Raw genomic sequence first — 20,405 nt, 5'->3', positions numbered from 1 at the left:
GCATAATGTATCATCCTTAGAAGCAAAATTCTTTTTATTAGCTGAGCTTACCTTTTCTTTCACCTACATAGATTAAAAGAAACACTAAATATAGATCCACAGGCTATTCAAAAAGTTGAGGTGGTATACTTAGCTTCCTTGCACACCACTTGCAACTCTTCTGAGATGAGGGACAGGTCAAGAATTGTCCCCAAGTGCACATTTAAACTGATATTGTCTTCAGATCCTTGTGTGCCAACACTGTGGAAAATAGAATTGCTGTAATAAAAGTTCCCCTTCTTTTGTCAAATACCAAAGCTCTCCACCCCCTACACACACAGTAGAAAATTTTAGAATTAAAACACCAAAACCATAGTGTAACTATTTTCTAGAATATAAAGTCCAAAGACGAAAGAACCATGCCTTTGTAAATTTTATTCTGAATTCAGTAGTACAGGACAAATTTTAAAATCATTATATTTATGTACAAAAGGACACCCCCGACAGCTTCTGGAGACCGCTACACTCCATTTTTACACTCAACCACTACACTGAGACCACTGCACTCAACATTTTTAAATTGGAGGGTTGGGGGTGGACTGCAATTAGGCTAAAAACCAATGGTCACCTTGAGGGGAACCTAAGAGGAGATAGGTCCAACAGGCACTGACCTGCAGCTGACTGGGTGGAGGCACGTGGCTCCAGCCAAAGCTGTCGTCGTGACTAAGGGTTCTGAGCCCCTTGAATCTTTCGTTAGCACAGCTGGCACCTCCAGTCTTTTTCCTTCCCTCCACTGTTCCCGAATCACCACCTAAAGCCTCTTCACCCCTCCCTGTAGGAAACTTCACATGCAATGGCTTGGCATGATTTCTATGACTTGTACCTCAAGACTGCCTGTCACATGGCCAGATGACAGATGAGACGAGACATAAGCACTGGATGTTTGTAGGCCAAACAGTCTACCAAAGAACTCTTTCCAGACATACACAATAGCCTTTTAGATAGACTTCTTTTTTTGTCTGTAAAATCAGTTTTCTGAGTCCATACTATGATCCATGCTGTTCTCTACACAATTTCTGCTGTAACTCTCTTATTGGAAACCTAGATAATATGATAGAACTATCATTAGTGATGTGGCCGAACTCCTCATGTGCGTGTAAGGAGGGGAAAATATGATATACACGTGAGTTTGAAATCCAAATCTGCCACTTTCTATATGCACAGCCGTGTTCATAATCTCTCCAAACTTAAATTTCCCATGAGCAGACCACTCATGAGAATAATACTCCTTGTACCGCTGTTGTAAACACAAGAGGTAAGGTATGGAAAGTGCCTAATATCATGCCTGTAACATAGGAGGCTCTCAAAAGATAATTATCGTATTAGTACTTTTTATACATGTGTTATGTTTAATTTGAGCTCAATTTATTTTAAGAAAAATGGTCTCAATACCCACTAAATACCAATCATCAATCTACTCAAACAGCTTACTAAGTGCTTGCTATGTGCCATTGCTGCTGCTGCTATTACTAAGTATTTAACAAGAAATACAATATAGTCTCTACCCACACGTAAGTCGGCCTGCTGCCGCTGCTAAGTCACTTCAGTCGTGTCCAACTCTGTGTGACCCCATAGACGGCAGCCCCCCAGGCTCCCCTGTCCCTGGGATTCTCCAGGCAAGAACACTGGAGTGGGTTGCCATTTCCTTCTCCAATGCATGAAAGTGAAAGCGAAGTTGCTCAGTCATGTCCGACTCCTAGCAACCCAGTGGACTGCAGCCCACCAGGCTCCTCCATCCATGGGATTTTCCAGGCAAGAGTACTGGAGTGGGGTGCCATTGCCTTCTCCTAAATCGGCCTAGAGGATGACTAATAAACAATGACTGCAAGACGATAGAGTACGTTCAAGATCTAAAGGAGCTGGAAAGGGATGACAAGGTTATTATGCTTCATAGAGGAGGTATGTCAACTTGATGAGTAGGCGTTTACAGGTACAAGGTAAGGGAGTCAGGAAGGTCTCATAACAAAGGCATGAGTGTGTACATAGATGGAAATGCACAATGCACTCGGGGAACTGGAGGCACTTCCGTGGTACTGCCATAAATAGTTCAGAGTGCCATCAGTGGGGTGGGGGTGGTGCGGGGGAAAGGCTACAGAGCAGGGAGGGATGAAGGGCTCTACGGACCATGCTATGGCGTCTAAGCGCGTTCTATAGGCAATAGGCAACCAATGAAGGGTTTTAAGTATAGCACATTTCAGAAAACTCACTGTGATAGACCATGTGGAATATAGAAGAAGGACTGGAGAGGGGCAAAATAAAGACAAGTTTTCGCAACAGACAAAAAGAGAAACAATGAGGACCTAAACTGTGGTAAATGCAACAGGAAACTAAGGGACACATCACAGAGAGTGAAGAAATAGGAATTAAACACCACTGTAGGCCAATTTAATCTGCGGAGGGTATTAAGAGAAAGGGGAGTGCAAAATACACATCTCTATAAAGAAATATATGTAATATATATAGAGAGAAATTGGAGAAGAAAATGGCAACCCACTCCAGTACTCTTGCCTGGAAAATCCCATGGACGGAGAAGCCTGGTAGGCTGCAGTCCATGGGGTCTCAAAGAGTCGGACATGACTGAGCGACTTCACTTCACTCACTTCATACTTTATCACTGGAGAAGGAAATGGCAACCCACTCCAGTACTCTTGCCTGGAGAATCCCATGGACAGGGGAGCCTGGAGGGCCGTGGTCCATGGGGTCGCAGAGAGTCGGACACGACTGAAGTGACTGAGCAAGACACAGAGAGAAAAAATGGGCCAAATGTTTGAAAGCAATAAAAACCACAACCTTAAAATCCAGAAGCTCAGAAAATATCAAGTACAAGAAACGTGAAGAAAATCACACCAAGGAACATGATGATCCAACTGATGAAAACCAATATTAAAAGAAAATCATAAAAGCAGCCAAAGGAAAAAGGCTACATTATACAGAGGAACAAAGACAAGAATGATAGCAGATCCACACATCAGAAACAATGCAAGCCAAAAGACATTAGTACAACATCTTTACTAAAAGAAAAGGAAACCCAGAATTCTTTATCTGGACACATTATCTTTTAAAAGTGAGGGTGAAAGACTTTTTCAGACATGTAAATGCTAAATTAATCCATCATCAGCCAACTAGCACTAGAAGAAGTGTTAAAGGAAAAACTTAAGGCAGGAGGGAAATGCGACCAGATGGAAATTTGGATCTATTCAAAGATGAGAACTAAAACCTATACATATACAGATAAAAATAAAAAGCTTTCTCTCATTCTTAATCTCCTTAAAAGACATAACCATTTTAAATGGAGTTTATAAAATACATAGAAATAAAGTATATGGTAACAATAGCACAAAGACTGAGAGGGGAAATGGAAATAATTGTCATAAGGTGCTTATGTTAAATGTGATAAGAAGAAATAATATTATTTGAAGGCAAACCATCTTAAGGATGTATGTTTTAAAACCCAAGAGCAACTACTAAAGTAAAAATAAAAAACCATAACTAATAAACTAATAATGAGCCTAAGATGAAATCCTAATACTTTTTAATATAAAATAACATAGCAAAAGAGAAGAAAAAGGAACAAAGAGCAGAGGAGACAAGTAGAAAACAATAAGCAAAGTGGATGATTTAAACTCATCCATATTGATAATCATGTAAAACAGAAGATGCTCTAAACACACCAGTAAAAAGTCAGAGATTGTTCATTTGGATAAGAAAACATGAATCAACTATGATGTCAACAAAAAATTTACTTCAAATATACAGAAACAGAAGGGTTAAAGGTAAAAGGATGGAAAAGAATGTACCACACTAACACTCATCAAAAGAAAGCTAGAGAATCAATGCCAGACAAGTAGATGTCACACAAAAAAGGATATTATCTGCCATAAAGAGGGACAATTTATAATTATAATGGAGTCAAGTTTATCAACAGGATATAAAAATCATAAATATGTATGCACCTAATAACAAGAGCTTCAGAGTACCTGAAGCAAAAACCAACAGAACTAAAAGTGTAACAGATAATCCACAATTACAATTTGAGATTTCAAGACCACTTCTACAGTTGACAGAACAAGGAGGGAAAAATTCACCAGAAACAGAGAAGACTTGAATGCTAGTAACCAAATCCACCTAACTATCCACAGATAATTATAGAACACTTCACCCAACAATAGTAACAAACACATTCTTCTCTGATGTATAGAAAAGTTATAAAAGGACATCATATTCTGAGTCATAAAACAAGTCTCAACAAATTTTAAATTACTGAGTTCACATGTGAGACACTTAGGGACAATTCAACAAAGTGTATGCAACATCTAAATGCTAATAACTTCAAAACTCCCTGAAAGAAATGAAATAAGACCTAAATAGAGAGATAAACTATACTCATTTTTCAAAAGATTCAATATCTTTCAGAGGTCAATTCTCCATCAACTGCTCTGTAAATGCAAAAACTACAGAGTTCTGCAATCCAAACCCCACCAGCCCTTTTCATAGAAATTGATGAGTTCTGAAATGTATATGAATATGTAAAGAAACTAGAACAGCGGAAACAATTTTGTAAAAAAGAACAAAGTTGGAAAACTTATATTACCTGATTTTAAGACTCATATAAAGCTACAGAGATAGAGACAATGTGGTATTGGCCTAAAGACAACCATATAGATCAATGAAACAAAACACAATCCAGAAACAGATTTACAAACATGTGGCCAACTGATTTTCGACAAAGGCACCAAGACCGTTCAACACAGAGAGAATAATCATTTTAAGAAATGGTGTTTAGAATGATGGGCTATATAAAAAAAGAACCTCAAATCTTATCTCATACTATATATAAAAATGAACTCAAAATGAGTAACAGACTTACTATAAGAGCTAAAACTATAAAGTGTCTAAAAGAAAATATAGAACTCAGTGACTTCGGATTAGGCAAAGATTTTTAACCAGGAGATGAAAACCACAATGTATTCCCTAAAAAGGATAAATTGGACATCATCAAAATGTAAAACTTTTGCTTTTCTTAAGATACTGTTAAGGCAAAAAAAAGCAAACCACAGCCTGGGAGAAAGTATTTGCAAAATAAATATACATAATATATATATAAAGAAAGTGCATTCAGAATACAAAAATAATTATAACAACTTAGTAAGACAAAATAAAATAAAAAACGACCCAAAAGAATTGAAATGTTACTTTCCAAGTGATATACAGATGGCGAATAAATATGTGAAAAGATATTATTAGCCATTAAGAAAATGCAAATTAAAGTTGCAATGAGATACTACTACTCATCCACTAAAATTAAAATTTTAAAAATAAACAATATCAAGTGTTGGTGAGGATTTGAAGCAAGTGGAACTCCTGTTGCTAGTGGGAATGCAAAAATGCCAGTCAACTTGAAAAAAGTTTGGAAATTTCAAATAAAAGTTTATCTTATGAAAGTTGGCCATACTCTTACCATGCAACCCTGCAATCTCATTCCTCGCTAGAATTGAAACCAAGTGATATGAAAGCTTATGCTCACATGAAAATCTACACATGAATGTTTATAGGAGCTTTATTCACAAACGCCCCAAACTAGAAACAACTGAAACACCTTCAACTGGTGAATGGATCAATAAGCTGTGGTATATCCACCCAATGGACTAGTACACAGTAAAACAGAGGAATGAATAGTGAAAGATGCCATAGCACAGACGAATCTAAGGTGCATTAATGCTAAGTGAAAGAGGCTAGAGTCCAAAGGCTGCATACTGCCTGATCTCATCTTTATGACATTCTGAGAAAGGGAAAACCATCAGTACGGAAACAGACCAGTGGTTTCCAGGGGCTGGGGCCGAGGACAGGAGTTACAAAGGGGCCCAAGAGCATATGAAGGGTAATGCAACTCTTCCCACTGTTGACTGTGGTGGTGGTTATATGACTCTATGTGTTGATTAAAACTCATAGAACTATACACACAACAAAGTGAATTTTTCTGCATGCAAATTATACCTCAATTAATAAAATACTAATGAGAACAATTTCCTCCCCACAATGAGGGACTATTGAGGGGTTTATTCAACATGTGAACTCACTGGATGGATTGGCGCCCTGTCACTCTTTGCAATTAGCATGAAGTAAGTAATAAGGATGACTCTCTCAGCTCTTCTCTCTAAGAGTCACATCTCAGCTATGATATCTGTGCTCTCTCCCGGCTGCAGGCTTCAAAGTCTCAGGGGCTGTCTTTCTGAATCATGTTTTTTCCTCTCATGCTCAGTATCAAAATTTGAAAATAATTTCCAGAGAAAGAAACTGGGGTAGTTGCTGAGCATGAATAAACCCAAAGCATTCTTATTCTCCGCTTCAGTGTATCAGACACGTATCATTTGCACCAATATGTTCAAAGACTGCAAACTAAATTGCTACCCAGTACTTGATTGACAAGTGATTATCATCGCTCTGTTGTTGAAATCTATTTCCAAGGGGCACTCTGCTCTCAGTTTGTTTCGCTCACTTGTTTTGCCTTGCGTTGTCTGTAGGTGTCTTTCTGCTGTTCCGTATCATAAATTGCTCTCCATTAAACAGAAACTGTGGTGGTTTCCTCCTGAATTTTGATTCCTGTATTTTCTCAGGTGGAAATATAAGGAGTTCCCTATACCCCCTGATGGTCTGCTCAGGACCACTCTATGTCATTTTGTTCAAAGCTGATTGTGGAGTGCAGTTTTGAGCAGTGATAGAAGAAGTAGACCTTCCAAACCCAAGTCCTGGTGCAAAGAAGTCTCATCTTCTTTGGCTATCATTGGAAAATGATTCTCATGGCAAACAAGAAATGGACATGTTTCAAACATGTACAGAGCATAAATTTTCAAATAATCATGCTCTTATCTGGCAGAGAAACAAGAAGGCTAGAAAATGAGCACTGATTTGAATCTTAAAATTATTATGTTTATGTTATTCATTATTTTTTATTTAGGGCTTTCCTGGAGACTCAAAGACTAAGGAATCTGCCTGCAATGCAAGAGATACAGGTTTGATCCCTGGGTTGGGCAGATCCCCTGGAGAAGGGTATGGCAACCCACTGCAGTATTCTTGCCTGGAGAAGTCCATGTACAGAGGAGTCTGGTGGGTTACAGTCCATGGGGTCGCAAAGAGTCAGACACGATTAAGCAACTAACATCACATAAAACTTAAAGGTACGACTAACTCAAATTTATTTTCACGTGTATGACCAACACATCTGCCCATGATAAACTATACTTTTCTTTCCTAGGCTGATCTTGCAGGGTAGCAGCAGACTCAAACTATAGAAATAAAGGTCACTTTCCTGTTTTGGAGGTAATATTCACCAATGTAATCAGCAGCATAAATGTTGCCATCAATCTAATTGGTGAAATAAATCATAACTGTAGATATCACTTCACCTCTTTTATAAGCAATAAGGAAACACCCAGATCAAGAGCTTCCACAGGCTGAGAAAAACCCCAAGGTACCAGGTCACTAACAGCAATAGCAGGAACATATCCTTCCATCTGTTTAGGTAACACTTCACCCTTTCCAAAGTGCTTGCAGGAACATTCTTTTATTTGGTCCTCAAAGAAATATAACGAGGTAAAACAAGTGCTGTTCTTCCATTATTACAAGCAAGAACGTGGAGATACAAGAGCTAGATAAAATGCCTACCAATACCATGTAGAAGTGATGGGAATCCACAGCTCCCACTTGAAATCAGAAAGATGAGTTGATACACTACACCCACCCCTCAGCAGATTCTCCACAACTCCCTGGTGAAGCCTCGTCCTGGAGAAATGAAGGCAGATGTGTGAGAAATACTGTATCATTTAACAACTGGTTGACTGGAAAACAAAGATTCAGAAGGTTTTGCTAGCAGATTGAAATTTTTAATTTTTTAACTTTTAGACTTAATAATGGATTTGGGGGCTTCACTGGTGGCTCAGTGGTAAAGAATCCACCTGACAATTCAGAAGACATGGGTTTGATCCCTGGGTCGGGAAGATCCCCTGCAAAAAGAAATGGCAACCCACTCCAGTATTCTTGCCTGGAAAATTCCATGGACAGAGAAGCCTGACTGGCTACAGTCCATGGAATTGCAAAGGAGTCGGACACAACTTAGCAATTAACAACAAAGGATGTTGATGAACGCAGTGTAATCCCTTCCTTCCATCTTCCTTCCTTCTTTCCCCGTTGCTCTCCTCTTTCCTTCCTTTCATCTTTCTGGTCACACAGTCATCGAGCACACTCTATTTGTGATAAGCAATGTTAGGATAAATACAGAAATGAATCCGACATGGACCCGGCCTTCAGGAAACCTGCAACTGAGTAGAGGTAGAAGCTATGTGTTAATAAATAAAGGAAACTTCAGAACGCAGTCTCGTAGGTGGTGACAGAGGAGGAGACAGAGATGGAGACGGATGATGCTGAGAATATGTGCGGGAGGGACCACGGAGGCTCCTGCAGGGCATGCTGTGGAATTTGCTCATCTCTTGTTTCTAGAGCATCTACTATGATCAAATTATACTTCTCAACTCTGACATACACAGAAATTGCTATGGCTGGTCTTCAAGGAATTGCTTATTTCAACCCATGAAGTATAACGGTAAAGAAAATCAGGTTTTTACAACCCCGCTAATGCTTCAAAATGTAAGCTTGGGTATCAGAACATTTCTATTATTTTACAGGAAAACATCAGCTATGCCACTAACCAGTGATTTGCTTCATTCTGTTTTAGGCTTGATGCAAATAACCAGTCATTAAGCTTAGTGAGGGGGACAAAACCTAAGCTTAACTACAATATGATCAAGAGCACCATGCGTGCTAAGTTGCTTCAGTTGTGTCTGACTCTTTACAACCCTATGGACTGTAGACTGCCAGACTCCTCTGTCCATGGGATTCTCCAAACAAGAATACTGGAGTGGGTTGCCATTTCCTCCACCCAGGGATCTTTCTGACCCAGGGATCTAATTAACCCTGCATTGTCTCCTGCATTGGCAGGTGGGTTCTTCACCACTAACACCACCTGGGAAGTCTTAAGAGCACCATAAATACTTGAAATATCACACACAGGTTGAAAGAAATCAGATTTTTTAAAAGATTCAAAACCTAGCTCTGTTTAACTCAGCTAACTGCCCAATCTTAAAGCAAACGCTTTTGGTATGATCATGTAGAGTGTGTTTCATGCTAAAAATTTTTCCATCTAATGATTCAACTAGCCAACACAGAAAGTAGGGTAAACTGCTTCTGTTACCTTTCTTTCCTCGCTCCCAAAACCTAATTTTCAAAGTCTGACCAAGGAAATCCAGATGCACAGGATGATGTATTTGGCTTGTAAGCACTGAGAAAACTGTGGACTGAGTCTAATGGCTATTATTCCAGCAATGCTGCTGCGTCAGACAGAGCATTTCCAGGCTAAACAAAACGTGAAGATGAGATGGTTGACCGTTAAAACAAAATCAAGAGAAAATTGACAATTTACGGTCATCCTTGGCCATTCTTCTGGGCATATAATAAAAGCAAAGAAACAGAGCACACATTCAAACACAGTTCTGAGCAAAAAGAACTATTCTCCCACTCTAAAATGGGCCAACTCATTCTGCTCGGCTCACCCCACAGAACTTCAGAGAGGCTCTGAGGGGGACAGAGTGAGCTTATAGAGAGGTGTGGGATGCCAAACGCATTGTCACTGCTCCCCCACCCCCTCCATTACAATTCTAACCACCCCCGTTCATCTGAGCCCCACAGCCCTCGCCTGTGTGGCCAACTTTTCATTACGCATGGTCTTGTTATATTTTAAAAAAATGAAGCTTAGTGAACTCATAAATTGATTGCTCCAGCCTCAGAAATAATGGCTGAGAAAAGTAAATATAAAAGTATATCCTAAAGGTAATTGAGCAGTGACCTAAGACTATGAATTTACTGCTGCTGCTACTGCTGCTAAGTCACTTCAGTCGTGTCCGACTCTGTGTGACCCCATAGAAGGAAGCCCAACAGGCTCCCCCTTCCCTGGGATTCTCCAGGCAAGAACACTGGAGTGGGTTGCCATTTCCTTCTCCAATGTGTGAAAGTGAAAAGTGAAAGTGAAGTCGCTCAGTGAGGCTTCCAAAAAGACAAAAATCAAATGATTTTTTTTTAAGTTCTCTTTGGTGATATCTACTATTCATCAAGTTCTCTGACTATAAATTCATACTATAGGAAGTTAAATGAGCAGGTGAACTTGTTGAGTAATCACTGAGGGTCTGTAAGGGTAAATTCATTGCTTCCGGCGGTGGAGGTTTGCTTCTCAGGCTCTTGATGTCTAAATGGGGAAGAACTGCTCCTAGTCAAAGGAATTTCAGGAATTGGGTAGAAAGATACACATGGTACAGGGGTGGACAAAAGACAACCACTACCACACTAGACTCCCTCTCCAGCTCCCACAAAGGCAAGCTTTCCTGGGGACACTGGGCACGGAAAAGATGCTTAAAAGAAGATCAGAGATGATCTCCATGACGTCACCATTCCTCTCTGAGGATAAAACCAGAGCTGCCCCCACCACCACGGCTTAGAGTCCCCTCCCAGGAGTTTAGAGGCTGAAGAGCCAAGTTCCTGCATCACCAGCTTCTTCTAAGACCTAGTAAAGTCCTGTATAACAAGTCCCGAGACGCTGCATACTTATGTTTCCGTGACACACAGCATATAACTCTGGCTGTAATAACTGTATTTATGAATCCTTTTAATAATAATAATAAACTAACATTAATTGCTTATTATGTGCCTGGCTTCTTTCCTCACACATTTAAATCAAAAGCTTACTACTGTTATTTTACCCCCACCCTGAACACAAAGGATCAGAAAAGCCATGAGACTTGCCCAAGTCTACACAACTAAAGAATGACAAGGTTGTGACTCAAACCACACTTCTGCCATTATACCTCCATGCTTCTTTATCTCTGAAAGTCAAAGTGTTAGTCACTCAGTCATGTCCTACTCTTTGTGACCCCATGGACTATAGACCACCAGGCTCCTCTGTCCATGGGATTCTCCAGGCAAGAATACTGGAATGGGGAACCATTCCCTTCTCCAGGGGATCTTCTCAACCCAGGGATCAAACCCAGGTCTCTTGTGTTGCAGGCAAATTCTTTACTATCTGAGCCACCAGGGAAGTCCCCCTGTCTAGCAACTAAATTTATTCCTATGATATTTTCTATGATATTTTTAGCTCTAAAAATGAGACTTCCAACCAGAAAATACTTAGAATGCTTCCTTTTTAGTTATAGGGTCAGAATACCTGGACTGGAATTCTCACTTCCCCATTCACTAGCTCTCTATCCCTGTGAAACTTGCTTAACCCCTAGAAGGGTCATTTTCTTTATTTATAAACCAGGAATAACAGTAGTGCTGTACCAGAATAAAGGGCTGTAAAAATTAAATGAGATAACAACACAAAGCAGGTAGCACAGTGCTCCCCATAGCACAGTGCTCCCCTTACAGTATTCAATAAAATTAGCTACAATTATAGTTTTGATTTAAATGAAATCAATACTGCAACCCTCTTTCAATTTATCAAGCTATAAGGCTATTCGTTTATGAGCTCCCTGCTTAGGGCTCTATAAGCAAATATGACATGGGCAACCTATTCACTTTATACAATTGGAATGACTGCAAATAAGAAAGGTATGCATATAGCTTACATTAATATTCTTTTGCAACTAAATAATGTTCCTTCTTAGGTAAAGAGAAGGGCTACTGCTCATGAATCTGATAAAAAGCCTTCAAGCAGACATATAAACAGACAGTAATTGAAACAGAAGATACAGATGGATTTAAGTTTCTATTAAGCTATTAGGGCTTCCCTGATAGCTCAGTTTGGTAAAGAATCCACCTGCAGTGCAGGAGACTCTGGTTCGATTCCTGGGTTGGGAAGATGCAAGGAGAAGGGATAGGCTACCTACTCCAGTATTCCTGGACTTCCCTTGTGGCTCAGCTGGTAAAGAATCTGCCTGCAATGCAGTAGACCTGGGTTCAATCCCTGTGTTGGGAAGATCCCCTGGAGAAGGGAAAGACTACCCTCTTTCAATTCTAAGAGTGGTGCTTTTGTGTTTCCATCAACTACTTACGTTTCTACATGCACCAAATTAAAAGGGACGCACTGAAAGTAGTGATTTTTCTGTACTTTAAAATCACAGTAGATAAAAATAATCACATCAAGTTCAGTGCATATAGACAATTTCCCAGTAACATATCAACATCGGAACACGTTTTATGCACGTGTGGTAAACGTCACAGTCCTTCGTAGCCTCAGCTTTATTATCTTCCTGGTAGCAACCATTAGGTACTTTCAGTCAGAGTGCTTCTTTCCATCCATCCATTGTCTAATACTCAAAAGACTTGAGATAATTAATGGCAAAAAAAAAAAAATGCAGTAAAAGGTACACTATAAGTAAAAAATAAAAATCAGGATGAAGAAAACACATAAATTATAGTAGCAAGTAAAGAACAGAAGGAAATACAGGTCACAGAAAGGCAGATCATGAGAGCCATGAAATGAATTTGAGCTTCCTGAGATTCAGTGAAAGGGGAAGCATGGTAGTTCCTCTTGTTAAGAGGAGAAACAGCAAATCATAGTTTCTTTAAGGATCAGCGTGACTGCTCCACTGCAGACCCACAGGGTTCAGGCCACATCCACTCTCCAGAAACCCCTTCCTTGATATTCCTCCAGCCTTTCTGGAAAGAGCATCCCCTTCACTTCGCCTTCAACTAATTGCCCATCTCACATTCTATATGGCTCCAGTGGGATTGCTGGTCTACCAGGGCTACCTCTGGCCCACATGATACTTGTATACATTTTTTTCAAGTATCTTCCTCAACATACTTCACTTCTAGCTTTCAAAAATGTTTCTGAAGATACTTTTTTAGTATACAAAGGTACCTTATGCCATAATACATAAATTACAATGTCTCTGATATGTTCAATGCCCTCTAGGGTCGTGTAGCTTACAACCTGTGTCTTCCCTTAGATTTTATATATGAAAATTAGAAGAGAAGAACTTATTCTACTGGAATGCTGAGAAATGCTCCCCAGAGCTGACAGAAGTCCTAGCCCCACTGAGTAAAGCCTGAGAAGGTGAGGACACAGAGGTGGCCTGAAGCCACCGCCCCCACCATGTGTCCCATTCATGAAGGGCACGTTTATTCTTTTTTTATTAAAAGGGAAAAGTCATTGGGTCACATACGCAAACAAGGAAGGTGGAGAGCTGACCTTGAGGCTGACTTAAGAGACACTGTCAGCCTTTCTGTCTCTCCATCTCTTCTTTCAGCTTCTGCATTCTCACGCTCTCAGGCTTTGCTTGCTGGTGGGGGCGGTGACTTCAGGCAACCTCTGTGTCCTCACCTTCCCAGGCTTTACCCAGTGGGGACAGGACTTCCATCAGCTCTGGGGAGCATTTTTCAGCATTCCAGTAGAATAAGTTTTTCTCTTCTAATTCCCATATATGAAATCTCAGGGAAGATACAGGTTGTAAGCTACATGACCCTAAGAGGGCACTGTACGTATCAGAGACGCTGCAATCTATGTTTTACGGCATAAAGTACTTTCAGGTACGCGACATCCTGGGTAGCTCAGCTGGTAAAGAATCCACCTGGAATGCAGGAGACCCCGGTTCGATTCCTGGGTCAGGAAGATCCCTAGAAAAGGTATAGGCTACCCACTCCAGTAATCTTGGGTTTCCCTGGTGGCTCAGCCAGTAAAAAATCCACCTGCAATGCAGAAGAACTGGGTTCAACCCCTGGGTTGAGAAGATCCCCTGGAGGAGGGCATTGCAACCCACTCCAATATTCTTGCCTGGAGAATCCCAGTGGACAGAGGAGCCTGGAGGGCTACAATCTGTGGGGTAGCAAAGAGTCAGGCACAGCCAAGCGACTAAGCACAGCAGCATGTGACTTCCCAGCATCTAGACTCTCACTGCCTTGACCTTCTTTGCTGCCCTTCTCTATCTCTGCTCTGACTGGTTCCCAGATCCCTGAAAGAATTCCTCAGATTTTTCGAACAGTTTACTGACTGCCTTGTCTCCTGGCATCTGAGCCTTTCGTTCTCCTTAATCCCCAAAGCCATGAGAACACAGCAGATCACTCCCAAACACTCATCCCCACTTGCCTGAAGGTTTAACTCTCACCTAATTCACTAACCTGTCCCTATATCTGTGCTCACTGTGAATGCCATTAATTTCAAATAAGTCTATGTGAGAAAGCCTTTAAAAAAAAAACAGAAGTAGAATCACAGATATAGAAAACAAATGTATGGTTACCAGGGGCAAGATAAGTTGGGAAATTGAGACTGACATATTCATAACACTACATATAAAACAGATAACTAACAAGAATCTACTATATAGCACAGGAACTCTACTCAATACTCTGTATTCGCCTGTAAGGGAAAAGAATCTTAGAAAAGAGTGGGTATATGCATATGTACTGTATATGCATATCAGTATAACTGATATACTTTGCTGCACACCTGAAACTAACACAGCATTGTATATCAACCATGCTCCAATAAATTTTTTTTTAATTTCAAATAAGTGAACTGGTTAAAAGAAATATTTGCCAAAATTATGTCAATTTTATCTCAATAAAACTGCAGGGAAAAGAAATATTCACCAAAGAAATCACAGTAAAGACTGCAGAATACATACTTATCAAACTTCAACAGAACATATTATTTTTAAAGCATTTCCATAAACTGTAAGTTAGTCTAAAATAACTTGCTGTTTTTAAGTTAAATTGATCTGGGTGAGGGTCTTCCTTAGAAATATCTAATTAACAATTAGTCTGAATTACTGTAACAAATCTAATTTTTTTAAAAAGTTCCTTCAAAACATGTTTAACTAATTCCCTGTGTTAAATACTCTGTTAAAATAACTGGTATAATTCCTATTTTCTTGACTGGATCCAACCTGACACAAACTATTTCCCCCCACAATGTTGTATTTACAGAGGCCTAAGTCATGAGTTTGAGTGAACTCCGGGAGTTGGTGATGGACAGGGAGGCCTGGCGTGCTGTGATTCATGGGGTCGCGGAAAGTCGGACACGACTGAGCGACTGAAGTGAACTGAACTGAACTGAAGTCATGAAAATGCTGGCTTAAAGCTCAATCTTTGGAAAACTAAGATCATGGTATCTGGTCCCATCACTTCATGGCAAATAGATGGGGAAACAGTGGAAACAGTGGATGGCTATATTTTTCTGGACTCAAAAATCACTGCAGATGGTGACTGCAGCCATGAAATTAAAAGACATTCCTGGGAAGGAAAGTTATGACCAACCTAGACAGCATATTAAAAAGCAGAGACATCACTTTGTCAAAAAAGGTCCATCTAGTCAAGGCTATGGTTTTTCCAGTGGTCATGTATGGATGTGAGAGTTGGACTATAAAGAAAGCTGAGCGCTGAAGAACTGATGCTTTTGAACTGTGGTGTTGGAGAAGACTCTTGAGAGTCCCTTGGACTGCAAGGAGATCCAACCAGTCCATCCTAAAGGAGATCAGTCCTGGGTGTTCATTGGAAAGACTGATGCTAAAGCTGAAATTCCAATACTTTGGCACCTGATGCAAAGAGCTGACTCATTGGAAAAGACCCTGATGCTGGGAAAGATTGAGGGCAAGGGGAGAAGGGGACTACAGAGGATGAGATGGTTGGATGGCATCACCAATTCGATAGACATGAGTTTGGGTGGACTCCGGGAGTTGGTGATGGACAGGGAGGCCTGGCGTGCTGTGGTTCATGGGGTCGCTAAGAGTCGGACACAACTGAGCGACTGAACTGAGCTGAAGTCATGAATGACAAAGACCACAGGTACAAAGTTAAAAGCAGCTAGGAGTCTAATTTTTAAAAAAATTAAAACTGCGTATTTCATGAACTTGTTTCCTCATAAAACAATTTAATATGTTTTTTTAATTTAATATTCAAATTTCATATAGTTTTACATATCTTTTTAGGTTTTCTTTATAAAACCTAAAAACAGCATCACAATGAATTTTTATCTTAAATTCACTATACCCATACTATCAATAATTAATTTAAAATTGATGTAAATCTGGATAAAATGCTTTCATAAAAATTTCATTCATAAAGACAATCATACAACACACAGTATTCCTTGGCTTGTTATCTCTAGGACTTATTGATACCAAATACTTGCTATTATTGGGCTTCCCTTCTACCTCAGCTGGTAAAGAATCTGCCTGCAATGTAGGAGACCTGGGTTCGATCCCTGGATTGGGAACATTCCCTGGAGAAGGGAACAGATACCCACTCTAGCATTCCGGCCTAGAGAATTCCATGGACTGTATAGTCCACAGGGTCGCAAAGAGTCTGACATGACTGAGTGACTTTCACTTCACTTCTTCACTCTCTATTACTATGGAGTTCAATATTCAATATTTTATGTGGCGCTTAGGTAAGATAACAATGTACCTAGACAAGAACCCAAAGTTGTCTATTTCTATTTTAAAGCAAGTTTGTTGATCCTAAAGGTACTAATTTAAAATAGGCATTAATAGTCATTATAAAATATGAATTAATAAAAAGGCTTTTTTTTTTTTCATAAAAATGTTGGTCTTCCATTTAAAGAAAGACTTCGCTAGTGGCTCAGATGGTAAAGCGTCTGCCTACAATGTGGGAGACCTGGGTTCGATCCCTGGGTCAGGAAGATCCTCTGGAGAAGGAAATGGCAACCCACTCCAGTACTCTTGCCTGGAAAATCCCATGGACGGAGGAGCCTGGTAGGCTACAGTCCATGGGGTTGCAAAGAGTCGGACACGACTAAGCAACTTCACTTCACTTCACTTTAAAGAAAAAGTTTGATGGCTAAAAATAGTCTGAAAACTCTGCATTACACTATCTTCTTTCAGGCAACGTATTAAAAATTATTAAGGTAAAATCTGATTATAACTTCTTTCTGCTTTAGGGCGTCACTTCAGTATTTTCATTATTTAAAACAAGAGCTGCGCAAACATAATTAGAATACTACTGGGTTTAATGTAGCTTTACCATTTGGCTCCTAAAATCACCAAATGAAAATGAGTTAAAATGAACACTCACTGTCTTAATTCTACCACCCTGGAGCCATAGCGAATATCTTCTTTCCCTTCCACATTAAAGAATCCTCCAAATATTTTAAGACAATTAATTGACCATCCTAGCTAAGCAGCTGGAGTCTGTAAGCCTTCCTCTTATGATGTGGTTTCCAGGCTCCTCGCCATCCTGGCCTCCTCAGGACACAATCCTGATTGTCAGAATTCTAAATAAGGTCTGACTGCTACAGATCTAGATAGAAAGTTTTAGATTAACAGATCATCTACTTGCCAGTTTATTACTTATCATAAACATCAATCAAAACTCTTCAAAAGCTAAGCTTCACAGCTAAATTTAGCTGAATATTTTAAATGCTTAGAAAGTGTGAATTTTATTTTTGCTCCAACAGTCAGATGTAAGATATCAAATTGAAACTTGGTGTAATTCACATGGAAAATGCCAACACCAACTATCTTACCACAAAGTCAGGGTAGGGGGACACAGGCTGCTGAGACGCATTTAAAAAAGTGAATCACCCTTTTCCATCAGATTCTTACCAACTGGGTGAGTTCTTTCTTGGGAATATGAAAACCTCTCTCCATGTACTCAAAGCATCCTGTGTTTATACCACTTTCTCCCAGCACTCTGATTTTCATGTATACATGTTTGAGGTTAACAAACGTCCTTGACTAAAGTCATAAGTTTTGGGGGACAGTGTGCAGAAACAGAAAATTGTAAGCCTCAAATATCTTTGACTCAGCCTTTAGTAAAATTAACATTATTTATATCCTAGTTGGCATAGACTATACTGATTCTTTATGTTTTCATTATATAATTAAAACTATATTTATTCTTTATATTTTCATCATATAGTTCAGTTTTTACCTATGACTATTTGCTAAGGGCAAACAACATTACTATACACCAGAAAGATTGGCTATGTAGTTCCAAGGTCTGCTAACTTGTACCTTTGACATTATAAATGTTTGTTTAGGAAAACTGTATTTGCTAAAATGTCTGTTGTAGAAACTGTGATTGCCTGAGTCAAGCTGTAACCACTGCCTGTGATAAGAGCTTGAGGTAACTTTCACTGTGGGTGGTAATTAACTCACTTTCACTGGACTTGGCTGGAAACTTCCCTGAAATGAATGGGTGTGGCTTTGCTTGTTAGACTGAGAGCATCATGATCTTTCATCCCCAACTTTCTACCTTCAAGGCACAATAAATACTGGAACCCAACACATCTCTTTTTAAAGAATCAAGTGAATTTAAAAAGGAATCCTCCAACAATAAGGACCATGCATCATCCTTGTATCTTCCTAACACCTGACTCAAAGCTTTCCAAATGTGATGTGCTCAACAGTATTTATCAGCTGAAGTGAACCGAATTATTCTTCCTAACAGTTCCCATAAATTTCATTGCCACTAAAATGGAACATGAAAGTTCAGAAGAAATCAAAGACTTCTGGCTTCTTCACTAGGTTTAGAAATATTTGTTCCAGAATGGATGTACTCTTAGACACACTAAGTATCTTCCAGAATATATCTGAAGCCTTTTCGTTGCAGGTGATAACAATTTAACCCAAGCAAGTTAAACAGAAAAAGAGGGGAAGGATTAATTGCTTCACAAAATACAGGCCTTGCTGCTGCTGCTGCTAAGTCACTTCAGTCGTGTCCAACTCTGTGTGACCCCATAGACGGCAGCCCACCAGGCTCCCTCATCCCTGGGATTCTCCAGGCAAGAACACTGGAGTGGGTTGCCATTTCCTTCTCCAATGTGTGAAAGTGAAAAGTGAAAGTGAAGTCACTCAGTCGTGTCCGACCCCACGGACCGCAGCCTACCAGGCTCCTCCGTCCATGGGATTTTCCAGGCAAGAGTACTGCAGTGGGTCGCTATTGCGTTCTCCGAATACAGGTCTTAGTCATGGCTAAACTCAGAGGCTCAAACAATATCATCAGGACTGTCTCTTTTTCTCTCTCCTTCTCTGGCCTCTTTCTTCTATGCTTCACTCTCAGGAAGACTCCCCTTAACTCCCTATCAGCTAGCAATCTTGTGCTTACATCCCTTTCACTCACAACCCAAAAGGAAGACAGATCCTTGATCAACTCTTAAGAAAGATTCTGGTCAACTGCATGTGGACCACATGTTCCTTGAACATGTCCACATGTGGCAGGGCAGGGAAGCCTAATGTCATGATGGACAGACCCCACAGAGAAGGGGAGGGAGTCCCCCAGAAGAAGGGCAGCTACACAGACAAATGCCGTAAGCCTGCTCAACAATTAAAGGCCTGACATCCCGAGTCCCTTTCTTCCCTTTCTGGCCATGATGGAAATAAAAACAGAGTCTTCCAGGCTGACATCTAGGGTGACTACAGTTGTACAGTACGGTCTCATTCATTACAGAGGAACTGTATTTACTGGGTCTATAATGAGCCGATAATCAAATTCCAAATCATCAGAAACAAACTATCTTCAGATTTGACTCATATTTGTAAAATAGTACAAATGATCTGTTTAACTCATCCTATACAGAAAGACTCAGCTATTTGTCAGCATTACTTTGCTGATAAAGGTCCATCTAGTCAGAGTCGGACACGACTGAAGTGACTTAGCAGCAGCAGCAGCAGCAGTCAAAGCTATGGTTTTTCCAGTAGTCATGTATGGATGTGAGAGTTGGACCATAAAGAAAGCTGAGTGCCAAAGAATTGATGCTTTTGAACTGTGGTGTTGAAGAAGACTCTTGAGAGTCTCTTGGACTCCTAGGAGATCAAACCAGTCAATCCTAAAGGAAATCAACCCTCAATACTCACTGGAAGGACTGATATTGACCTGAAGCTCCAATATTTCGGTCACCTCTTTTGCAAACTGCCACTCATTGGAAAAGACCCTGATGCTGAGAAAGAGTGAGAGCAGAAGGAGAAGGGGGCAACAGAGGATGAAATGAAAGGATGGCATCACTGACTCAATCAACATAAGTTTCAGCAAGCTCCGGGAGTTGGCGATGGACAGGGAAGCCTGGCATGCTGCAGTCCAAGGTGTCGCAAAGAGTCAGACACGACTGAGCAACAGAACTGAACACAGAATGACTGTAATACAGTCATATGAAATATATTTCATATATAAAAGTAAAATGTGTATGTATTATTTAAACACATACTTATAAAATTAAGATATGTTTCTTGTTAAAATACATATTCTCTGTATGTGTGTGTATATGCGCGCGCGTGCTTAGTTGCTCAATCATGTCCAACTCTAAGCAACCCCATGCACTGAAGCCTGCCAGGCTCTTCTGCCAGGCAAGAATATTGGAGTGGGTTGCT

General features: G+C 40.1%; 1 protein-coding gene across 9 annotated transcripts in view; it reads right to left on the bottom strand.

The window, feature by feature from the left end:
- Positions 1-20,405, bottom strand: part of AKAP7 (A-kinase anchoring protein 7) — a 130,313-nt gene that overhangs the window by 10,882 nt on the left and 99,026 nt on the right. For 4 of the 9 annotated variants that reach the window (XR_008686854.2, XR_016038437.1, XR_008686852.2 and 1 more), the window contains exon 8: positions 52-240. The exons of the other annotated variants lie outside the window; for them this stretch is intronic. The gene's annotated coding sequence lies outside the window, so the exon portion shown is untranslated. The remainder of the gene's footprint in view (positions 1-51; positions 241-20,405) is intronic. 9 annotated transcript variants of the gene reach the window in all.

The sequence above is a fragment of the Moschus berezovskii genome, chromosome 10 (genome assembly GCF_049115385.1).
Source record: "Moschus berezovskii isolate FMDL1 chromosome 10, NW_MosBer_1.0, whole genome shotgun sequence".
Lineage (NCBI taxonomy): Eukaryota > Metazoa > Chordata > Mammalia > Artiodactyla > Moschidae > Moschus > Moschus berezovskii.
This window is presented reverse-complemented; position numbering and strand designations above follow the sequence as displayed.